At 35.0% G+C, this 11,703-nt stretch overlaps 1 long non-coding RNA gene across 1 annotated transcript; it reads right to left on the bottom strand.

Annotated features, from left to right (window-relative positions):
• Window positions 1–3,577: 3,577 nt before the first annotated feature.
• Window positions 3,578–9,166, bottom strand: LOC115517267. The gene is made up of 3 exons (XR_003969757.1): window positions 9,078–9,166; window positions 7,463–7,464; window positions 3,578–3,597 (listed from the first exon to the last, which is right to left on the bottom strand). It is a non-coding gene; the product is annotated as an uncharacterized LOC115517267 (long non-coding RNA).
• Between the last annotated feature and the right edge of the window lie 2,537 nt (window positions 9,167–11,703).

Below are 11,703 nucleotides of genomic sequence, written 5' to 3' on the forward strand. Positions count from 1 at the left end.
AAAATATATATTTTTTGTGCTTATTAATAATTTTATCTAGATTCTACAGTATAGAGATTTGAAAAATTGCATAGTTTCTTCCAGTTTCATATGATTTCATTAAATCATATTCACTTCTTTAATCCATATGAAACTATACTAGATGATGATGCAAAGTGTTTTATTTTTTCTTGTTGCTCCCTTTACTGTGGTTCTTTTCCAGTGGTCATTTTTTTTAAGCTTTGATATCAACCTTTCTTTATTGTTTTTGAATATATTTTCTTATATCCTTCCCTTTAACTTGAGAGTTCTTTTTTGAAAACTGGACGTTGTTGGGGCGCCTGGGTGGCTCAGTTGGTTAAGCATCCGACTTTGGCTCAGGTCATAATTTCAGAGTTGGTGGGTTTGAGCCCTGTGTTGGGGTCTGTGCTGACAGGTCAGAGACTGGAGCCTTCTTTGAATTCTGTGTCTCCTTCTCTCTCTGCCCTCCCCCATTCATGCTCTGTCTCTCTCTCTCTCTCTCTCTCTCTCTCAAAAATGAATAAATGTTAAAAAAATTAAAAAAAAAGAAAACTGGACATTGTTTATACATTGTCCTCTATGATTTCTTTCAAATCTTTTAAGTTTAAAATTTCTTCAATATATCATGTTTAGGAAATATCTTGCTATATTTAATTTTTAAAAATATAAGGATTGATATTTTATCAAATGCATCTTCAGTGTCTACTGAGCTTATTTTTATTATATATATATAGTATATATATTATATATATATATAATAAAATATAAGGATTGATATTTTATCCAATACATCTTCAGTGTCTACTGAGCTTATTTTTATTATATATATATTCTATATTCTATATTCTATATTCTATATTATATATTATATATATTATAATATATATATACTAAAAACAAACAAAAAACTGTTTACCCATTTCTGTCACCCACCATCCCCACCTCTGGAAACTGTCAATCTATTCTTTGTATCTATAAGCTTAGTTTATATATTTAGACTCCACATATATAGGAAATTATACAGTATTTGTCTGACTTGTTTCACTTAGCCTAATGCCCTGAAGATCCATCCATATTGTTACAAATTGCAAGAGTTCATTCCTTCTCATGACTAAATAGTACTCCGATTTATATATACAGAACATATTTTCTCTACCTATTTAACCAGGGATAGACACTTGGGTTGTTTCCAAATCTTGGTTATAAATAATGTTGCAATGAACATGAAAATATACTTAATTTACATCCAAATTAGTTAGCATATACTGCAACAATGATGTCACGAGTAGATTCCTTAGTGCCCCTTATTCATTTAGCCCATCCCCCTTCCCACAACCCCTCTAGTAACCCTCAATTTGTTCTCCATATTTATGAGTCTCTTCTGTTTTGTCCCCTTCCCTGTTTTTTATATTATTTTTGTTTCCCTTCCCTTATGTTCATCTGTTTTGTATCTTAAAGTCCTCATATGATGAAGTCATATGATTTTTGTCTTTCTCTGACTAATTTCACTTCACATAATACCCTCCAGTTCCATGCGCGTACTTGCAAATGACAAGATTTCACTCTTTTTGATTTCCGAGTAATACTCCATTGTATATATACCACATCTTCTTTAACCATTCATCCATCGATGGACATTTGGGCTCTTTCCATACTTTGGCTATTGTTGATAGTGCTGCTATAAACATGGGGGTGCATATGTCCCTTCAAAACAGCACACCTGCATCCCGTGGATAAATGCCTGGTAGTGCAATTGCTGGGTCATAGGGTAGTTCTATTTTTAGTTTTTTGAGGAATGTCCATACTGTTTTCCAGAGTGGCTGCACCAGCTTGCATTCCCACCAACAATGCAAAAGAGATCCTCTTTCTCCACATCCTTGCCAACATCTGTTCTTGCCTGAGTTGTTAATGTTAGCCATTCTGACAGGTGTGAGGTGATATCTCATTGTGGTTTTGATTTGTATTTCCCTGATGATGAGTGATGTGGCGCGTTTTTTCATATGTCGGTTGGCCATCTGGATGTCTTCTTTGGAGAAGTGTCTATTCATGTCTTTTGACCAATCTTCACTGGATTCTTTGTTTTTTGGGTGTTGAGTTTGATAAGTTCTTTATAGATTTTGGATACTAACCCTTTATCTGATATGTCATTTGCAAATATCTTCTCCCATTCTGTTGATTGGCATCTAGTTTTGCTATTGTTTCCTTCACCGTGCAGAAGCTTTTTATTTTCATGAGGTACCAGTAGTTCATTTTTGCTTTTGCTTCCCTTGCCTCTGGAGACGTGTTGAGTAAAAAGTTGCTGCAGCCAAGATGAAAGAGGTTTTTGCCTGCTTTCTCCTTGAGGATTTTGATGGCTTCCTGTCTTACATTGAGGTCTTTCATCCACTTTGAGTTTATTTTTGTGTATGGTGTAAGAAAGTGGTCCAGGTTCATTCTTCTGCATGACCACTGTCCAATTTTCCCAGCACCACTTGCTGAAGAGACTGTCTTGATTCCATTGGATATTCGTTCCTGCTTTGTCAAAGATTAGTTGGCCATATGTTTGTGGGTCCATTTCTGGGTTCTCTAGTCTGTTCCATCGATCTGAGTGTCTGCTCTTGTGCCAGTACCATACTGTCTGGATGATTACAGCTTTGTAGTTTGGCTTGAAGTCTGGGATTGTGATGCCTCCTGCTTTTTTTTTCTCTCTTTTCTCAAGATCACTTTGGCTATTTGGGGTCTTTTTTGGTTCCATACAAATTTTAGGATTATTTGTTCAAGCTCTGTGAAGAATGCTGGTGTTACTTTGATAGGGATTGCATTGAAAATGTAGACTGCTTTGGGTAGTATCTACATTTTAACAATATTTGTTGTTTCTACCCAGGAGTATGGAATCTTTTTCCATCTTTTTGTGTCTTCTTCAATTTCTTTCATAAGGTTTCTATAGTTTTAGGTGTATAGATTTTTCACCTCTTTGGTTAGATTTATTCCTAAGTATTTTATGGTTTTTGGTGCAACTGTAAATGGGATCGATTCCTTGATTTCTCTTTCTGTTGCTTCATTGTTGGTGTATAGGAATTCAATGTATTTCTATGCATTGATTTTATATCCTGCAACTTTGCTTCTGTGTTTTGATTTTATATCCTGCAAAGTTTGCAACTTTTTTCGTGCAATCTTTTGAGTTTTCCATATAGACTGTCATGTCATCTGTGAAGAGTGAAAGTTTGACCTCCTCCTGGCTGATTTGGATGCCTTTTATTTCTTTGTGTTGTCTGATTGCAGAGGCTAAGACTTCCAATACTATGTTGAATAACAGTGGTGAGAGTGGACATCCCTGTCTTATTCCTGACCTTAGCGGAAAGCTATCAGTTTTTCCCCAGTGAGGATGATATTAGCATTGGGTAGTTCATTATGGCTTTTATGATCTCGAGGTATGATCCTTCTATCCCTATTTTCTTGAGGGTTTTTATCAAGAAAGAATGCTGTATTTTGTCAAATGCTTTCTCTGCATCTATTGAGAGGATCATATGGTTCTTGTCCTTTTTTTATTGATGTGATGAATCACGTTCATTGTTTTGCGGATATTGAACCAGCCCTACATCCCAGGTATAAATCCCACTTGGTCGTGGTGAATACTTTTTTTAATGTATTATTGGATCCGGTTGGCTAGTATCTTGTTGAGGATTTTTGCGTCCATGTTCATCAGGGAAATTGGTCTATAGTTCTCCTTTTTAGTGGGGTCTCCGTCTGGTTTTGGAATCAAGGTAATGCTGGCTTCATAGAAAGAGTTTGGAAGTTTTCCTTCCATTTCTATTTTTTGGAACAGTTTCAAGGGAATAGGTGTTAACTCTTCCTTAACTGTTTGGTAGAATTCCCCTGGAAAGCCATCTGGCCCTACACTCTGGTTTTTTGGCAGATTTTTTATTACTAATTCGATTTCCTTACTGGTTATGTGTCTGTTCAAATTTTCTATTTCTTCCTGTTTCAGTTTTGGTAGTTTGTATGTTTCTAGGAATTTGTCCATTTCTTCCAGATTGTCCATTTTTTTGGCATATAATTGCTCATAATATTCTCTTATTATTGTTTTTATTTCTGCTGTGTTGGTTGTGATCTCTCCTCTTTCATTCTTGATTTTATTTATTTGGGTCTTTTCCTTTTTATTTTTGATCAAACTGGCTAGCGGTTTATCAATTTTGTTAATTCTTTCAAAGACCCAGCTTCTGGTTTCATTGATCTGTTCTACTGGTTTTGTTTTGTTTTGTTTTGTTTGTATTCTGTTTTTTATTTTGGTTTCGATAGCATTAATTTCCGCTCTAATCTTTATTATTTCCTGTCTTCTGCTGGTTTGGGGTTTTATTTGCTGTTCTTTTTTCAGCTCCTTAAGGCGTAAGGTTAGGTTGTGTATCTGAGATCTTTCTTCCTTCTTTAGGAAGGCCTGGATTGCTATATACTTTCCTCTCATGACTGCCTTTACTGCATCCCAGAGGTTTTGGGTTGTGGTGTTGTCATTTTCATTGACTTCCATATACTTTTTAATTTCGTCTTTAACTGCTTGGTTAGCCCATTCATTCTTTAGTAGGATCTTCTTCAGTCTGCAAGTATTTGTTACTTTTCCAAATTTTTTCTTGTGGTTAATTTTGAGGTTCATAGTGCTGTGGTCTGCAAATATGCACGGTATGATCTCTATCTTTTTGTACTTACTTAGGGCTGATTTGTGTCCCAGTATATGGTTTATTCTGGAGAATGTTCCATGTGTACTGGAGAAGAATGTATATTCTGCTGCTTTAGGATGAAATGTTCTGAATATATCTGTTAAGCCCATCTGGTCCAGTGTGTCATTCAAAGCCATTGTTTCCTTGTTGGGTTTTTTGATTAGATGATGTGTCCATTGCTGTGAGTGGGGTGTTGAAGTCTACTATTACGGTATTACTATCGATGTGTTTATTTATGTTCGTTATTAATTTATTTATATATTTGGGTGCTTGCACATTTGGCACGTAAATGTTTACAATTGTTAGGTCTTCTTGGTGGATAGATCCCTTGATTATGATATAATGCCCTTCTTCATCACTTGATACAGTCTTTATTTCAAAGTCTAGATTCTCTGATATAAGTATGGCTACTCCGGCTATCTTTTGTTGACCATTAGCATGATAGATGGTTCTCCATCCCCTTATTTTCAATCTAAAGGTGTCTTTATGTCTAAAGTGGGTCTCTTGTAAACAGCATATAGATTGATCTTGTTTTCTTATCCATTCGGTTACCCTATGTCTTTTGATTGGAGCATTGAGTCCACTGACATCTAGAGTGAGTACTGAAAGATATGAATTTATTGCCATTATGATGCTTGTGAGTTGGAGTTTCTGGTGGTGTTCTCTGGTCTTTTCTAATATTTGTTGCTTTTGGCATATATATACATATATGTATGTATATTCATCTTTTCTCGCCTCAGAGATTCCCCCTTAAAATTTCTTTCAGGGCTGATTTAGTGGTCACAAGATCCTTTAATTTTTGTTTGTCTGGGAAACTTTTAATCTCACCTTCTGTTTTGAATGACAGCCTTGCTGGATAAAGAATTCTTGGCTGCATATTTTTATGATTCAGCACATCGAATATATCCCACCACCGCTTTCTGGCCTGCCAAGTTTGTGTGGATAGGTCTGCTGCAAACCTGATCTGTCTTCCCTTGTAGGTTAGGGACTTTTTTTCCCTTGCTGCTTTCATGATTCTCTCCTTGCCTGAGTATTTTGTGAACTTGACTATTGTATGTCTTGGTGATAGTCGGTTTTTGTTGAATCTAATGGAAGTCCTCTGTGCTTCCTGGATTTTGATGTCTGTGTCTTTCCCCACATTAGGAAAGTTTTGTGCTATGATTTGCTCACATAACCCTCTACCCCTATTTCTCTCTCTTCCTCTTTTGGGACCCCTATGATTCTGATGTTGTTCCTTTTTAGTGAGTCACTGATTTCTCTAATTCTTAAATTGTGCTCTGTATTATTTTTTTCTGCTTCATTATTCTCTATAAGTTTGTCCTCTGTATCGTTGATTCTCTGTTCTGCCTCATCCATCGTTGCCACCGCTGCATCTATCCATGATTGCAGCTCAGTTATAGCATTTTTAATTTCATCCTGACTAGCTTTTACTTCTTTTGTCTCTGCAGAAAGGGATTCTACGCTATTTTTGACTCCAGCTAGTATTCTTATTATCATGATTTTAAATTCTGGTCCAGACATCTTGCTTGTATCTGTGTTGGTTAAATCCCTGGCTGTCGTTTCTTCATGCTCTTTCTTTCGGGGTGAATTCCTTCGTTTTGTCATTTTGAAGGGAGAAAAGGAATTAATAAGGTAGAAAAATTGAAGTTAAAAAATTAAAATTAAGAATAAAAACACATACATACCAAAATCGAATAGATGATGCTAGATCCTAGGTGTGTTTTGGTCTGGGTGTTGAAAGTGGTTTGACAGATTAGAGAAAAAAAAGGGGAAGGGGAAGAAAAAAAGGAAATAATTTGAGAATTTGAGAAAATAAATACACTGAAGTAGACTAAAATGAGATGATGGGGGTAAAATAGAATTTGAAAAAATATACCCAGAAGTAAAGAATATAGTAGAAAAAATTAAAGAAAATATTTTTTAATAAAAATTAAAAATAAATATGATTTTTTTTATTTTTCTGTATTCAAGAAAAAAGAAAAGAAATGAAAAAGGGAAAAAAGATTTAAAAAAGAGAAAGAAAAAAAAGGAAATTGTTTGAAATTTGAAAAAGTGAATACACTGTAGTAGACTAAAATAAAATGATGGAAGTAAAATAGAATTTGAAAACATATACATAAAAGCAAAAAATATAGGAATAAAAATTAAAAAATATATTTTTAATAAAAATTGAAAATAAAAATGAATTTTTTTCTCTTTCTGCCAAATTCTGTTGTTCAGGTTGTGCAGATGGTTGTGTTAATCCTCCAATCAGTTTTCTATGTGTGTAGGATGGTTTAGTGTTGGTCTGGCTGTATTTCATGGACACGAGACACACAAAAAACTTCCATGCTGTTCCGCCATCTTGGCTCCTCCCTAGCATATATATTCTTTTAATCAGTGTTTTGGTTTTCTTCAGAATAATACTCAAAAGTGTGGAATTGCTCGATCATGTGATACTTACACTATTTTTTAAGTTTATTTATTTATTTTGAAGGAGAGAGAGAGAGTGGTGGAGGGGCAGAGAGTCAGGGAGAGAGAGAGAATCCCTAGCAGGCTCTGCACAGTCCTCCCCATGCTGGGCTGGATCACACAAACCATGGTTAAGCTGAAATCAAGAGTCAGATGCTTAACCAACTGAGCCAGACAGAGGCCCCTCTACTTTCAATTTTTGAGAAATCTCCATACACTTTCCTGCCAATTTACATTCTCACCATTAGGTCATACTTGTTCCCTTTTATTCCACATCCTCACCAACACTTGTTATTTCTAGTCTTTTTTGATAATAGCACTTCTAACTGGTGTGGGGCCATATGTCATCGTGGTTTCGGTTTATATTTCCCTGATGATTAATGATGGAGAACATCTTTTTATATACCTGATGGCCATCTGTATGTCTTCTTTAGAAAAATGTTTACTCCTATATTCTGTTAATTTTTTAATTGGATTATCTTTTTTTGCTATTGAGTTGTATGAGTTCTTTCTATATTTTGAGTAGTGGCTCCTTAACACGTACATAATTTGCAAATATTCTCTCCCATTCAGTAGGTTGCTTTTTCACTTTCTTGAAAGTTTCCTTTGCTGTGCAGAAGCTTTTTACTTTGATGTAGTCCCACTTGCTTATTTTTGTCTTTGGCATCAGATTCAAAGAACTATTGCCAAGACCCAAGTCAAGGGGCTTACTACCTATGTTTTCTTTTAGGAGGTTTATGGTTTTATTCTTTATATTCACGTCTAACCCATTTTAAATTAATTTTTGTATATGGTGCAAGAAAGTAGTCCAGTTTCATTCTTTTGCATGTGGCTGTCCAGTTTTCCCAAAACCATTTATTGAAGAAACTTTTCTTTCCCCATTGTATATTCATGGTCCCTTCTTGTAAATTAATGGACTGTTATGTGTGAGTTTATTTCTGGGCACTGTATTCTGTTCCATTGTTCCATATGTCTGTTTTTATGCCAATACCATACCATTTTACTTTATTTTTGTTATAGTCTGAAATATAGGAGTGTAATGCTTCTAGCTTTGTTCTTTTTCCTCAAGATTTTTTTGAATATTTGGGGTCTTTGATGGTTACATACAAATTTTAAGATTTTTTTTTGTTCTATTTCTCTGAAAGATGCCATTGGAATTTTGATAAGGATTGTGTTGAAACTGTTCATTTGAGCATGGATATTTTAATGATATAAGTTCTTCCAACCCATAAGTAAAGTATATATTTCTATTTATTTGTGTCTTCTCCAATTTTTAAAATTAATACCATGTAGTCTCTTACCTTTTTGGTTAAATTTATTCCTAATATCTTATTCTTTTTCATGCAATTGTAAAAGGAAATGCCTCTTAATTTTTCTTTCTGATTGTTCAATAGCAGTGATTAGAAACAAAACAGATTTTTACATATTGATTTTATGTCCTGCAACTTCACTGAATTTGTATATTAGTCCTAACGGTTTTTTGATGGAGTCTTTTGGATTTGCTATATATAAATATCATGTCATCTGCAAATAGTAACAATTTTACTTTTTTTTCCAATTTGGATACATTTTATTTCTTTTTCTTGACAAACCGCTCTGTCTAGAATTTCCAATACTATGTTGAATAAAAGTGGCAAGAGTGGGATGGGTATGCTTGTCTCATTCTGATCTTAGAGTAAAAAGCTTTCAGCTTTTCACTGTTACATATTATGTTAGCTACAGGCTCTCGCCATATCTTAGGCTGAGGATGTTTCCTCTGTACTCTCTTTGTTAAGGGTTTTTATCATAAATGGCTGTTGAATATTTTCAAATGCTTTTTCAGCATCTCTTGAGATGATCATATGATTTTTATCCTTCATTTTGTTAATGTGGGATACAATCCTGACTGATTTGCAGATGTTGAACCATCCGTGTATCCCTGGACTAAGTCCCAACTGATCATGGTGTGTGATCACTTTAAAGTACTTGTGAATTTGGTTTGCTGAGATTTTGTTGAGGACTTTTGTCATCTATGCTCATCAGGAATATTGCCTTGTAATTTTTGTTTTTCCTTGTAGAATCCTTATGTGGTTTTGGTATCAGGCAGTAGTAGACTTGAAAAATTTATTTGGAAGAGTTCTCTCCTTTTCTAATTTGGAAGAGATTGAGAAGAAATCTTTAACTGTTTGGAAGGACGTGCTAGTGAAGTCGCCCAGTCCTGGACTTTTGTTGTTGGGATGCTGTTGATTACTGACTCAATCTCCTAACAAGTAATGGGTCTGTTCAGATTATTTATTTCATCATGATTTGAACTTGGTAGACTGTGTGTTTCCAGAAATATATCCACTTATTCTACATTGCTTAATTTAGCATATAATTGTTCACAATAGTCTTTTATAACTGTTTTCATTTCTGTTGTATCTGTTGTGATATCTTCTCTCATTTCTGACTGTTATCTAATTTGGATTGTCTTTCTCTTTCTTGGTGAGTCTAGCTAAAGGTTTGTCAATTTTGCTTATTTTTTTTTTTTTTTTTTTTTTTTTAAATTTTTTTTCAACGTTTATTTATTTTTGGGACAGAGAGAGAGCATGAACGGGGGAGGGGCAGAGAGAGAGGGAGACACAGAATCGGAAACAGGCTCCAGGCTCCGAGCCATCAGCCCAGAGCCCGACGCGGGGCTCGAACTCACGGACCGCGAGATCGTGACCTGGCTGAAGTCGGACGCTTAACCGACTGCGCCACCCAGGCGCCCCAATTTTGCTTATTTTTTAAAGAACCAACTCTTACTCCCACTTATCTTTTCTATTGCCTTTTTTTATTTTCTATTTCATTAGGTATATTCTAATCTTTATTTCTTTCACTGTACAAACTTTCAGCCCAATAAGCATATTAAGACTAGTTTTAAACATAGTAGCTCCTTATACTCGTGTTTTTACATTCCCTAGTCTGGCTTCAAGGAAAAAAAATACTGTTGCAAAAGAAAATAATTTTTAAATAATCTTTTCTGAAATCCTGTATTAACCAGAAGGAAAATATGTATGCCAACTGAAATTCAACTAATTGAAGTAATTTTGTCTTGTTTTTGTTTCTGTTTTCACAATTGTATTTTCTTCTATATGTCTTTTGTTCTTTCCCTTTGTATTCTGCACACACACACACAAAAATACTTTGTGTTTTCAATACCCAGTTGTCCAACGTTTTTTATAGAACTGAAATCTTCTCAGAAAGAACATCAGGATTTATCTTGAAATACTAGTGACAATAATGCTGAATGGGATTGAAGCTAATATTATTTCAGACCCACCAGTTTGTGATTGCATTTTGTATATATTACCCCTGGAGTGTCAGTTCAAAGTGGGAGGGATTTTGAAGGTCTTCTTTTCTTCTCCCATCCTAGTATCTAGGATCGTGCCTGGAGGCATCCAGTATATATTTACTGAACATTATTGAATAAGTCTTCCAAACAATTCAACATGAAGATATTATTAATTGTCCCCTATTTTACTGCTTGGAACGGAATGGAACTTCTGAACGGAAGTTTCGATAGATTTTAGATTTTTCCAAAGCGAGACTTTTCCAAAGAGAGACTTGAGGCAAGCCTGATATTTGGATCTGTTGAACGATGCTCCTGGAAACTTACCTTCCTTCCATCCAGTCTTATAAATGCACAGGAATTTGTATGAGTATTTTGCACCAATTACTTAAACCTAGTGTGCGAGTGAGCATATAGCAGATTCTCCAGGTTAATTAGGAGGAGGGGGATAGGAGGCCGTATAACAGGAGCCAGAAATCAAACCTCAGTCTAATTGTAGCCATATGTTTCCCTTTAATCTACACCGCCTCGCATGGAAACATGAGCTGGTGTTGAGAATGTAAATTCTGTATGTTATCCAACGTTCAGAGTATGACTGTGTGTGGGTCTGTACATGTGTGCATTTGTGTATATATAAGAGAGTGGAATTTTGGAGTGAATTAGAATATATTTTAAATAACTTTCTCACAGATCATTCCATCTGTCAGAATTTGAATCACGCATCCAGCTCAAATTGACATCTCTCATAATATAATATATTCATTACCGTCTATCTTATAAACTTGATTTCTCAGATATCTTTGTGCATATGTCACAATGCATATATCGTTATTTGTTTTTATCACAATATAAGGCATTATGTTAGGGGCTAACAGTTTTTGCCCTAAGGCCCTGATAGTGAGCATTCCAAGAAATGAAGAAGTGTATCTTGTACTATATACACTAGTAATATTGTCTTAAGAAATTTTTGCTGAAGTAAAGTGTGGAAAATGTGCCAACTGTGTTGATTATATAACAATAGTTAACTTTTACCAGAAATGTCCGGTATGCCAAGCAATGTCTAGGAGTTTTAGAAATACAATTCCATCTAATCCCCACAATAATCCACCAAATAAGTACTACTATTATCATTCTCATGATCCCAGTAATGACATTAGGGGTAAGATAATATGCCCAAGATGATACAGCTAGTCAAAAGGGAAACTGGGAATGAAAATAAGACCATGGGCACCTGGGTGTCTCAGTCGGTTGAACATCCAGCTCTTGATT

The sequence above is a fragment of the Lynx canadensis genome, chromosome B3, assembly GCF_007474595.2.
Source record: "Lynx canadensis isolate LIC74 chromosome B3, mLynCan4.pri.v2, whole genome shotgun sequence".
In the NCBI taxonomy this organism is placed as follows: Eukaryota; Metazoa; Chordata; class Mammalia; order Carnivora; family Felidae; genus Lynx; species Lynx canadensis.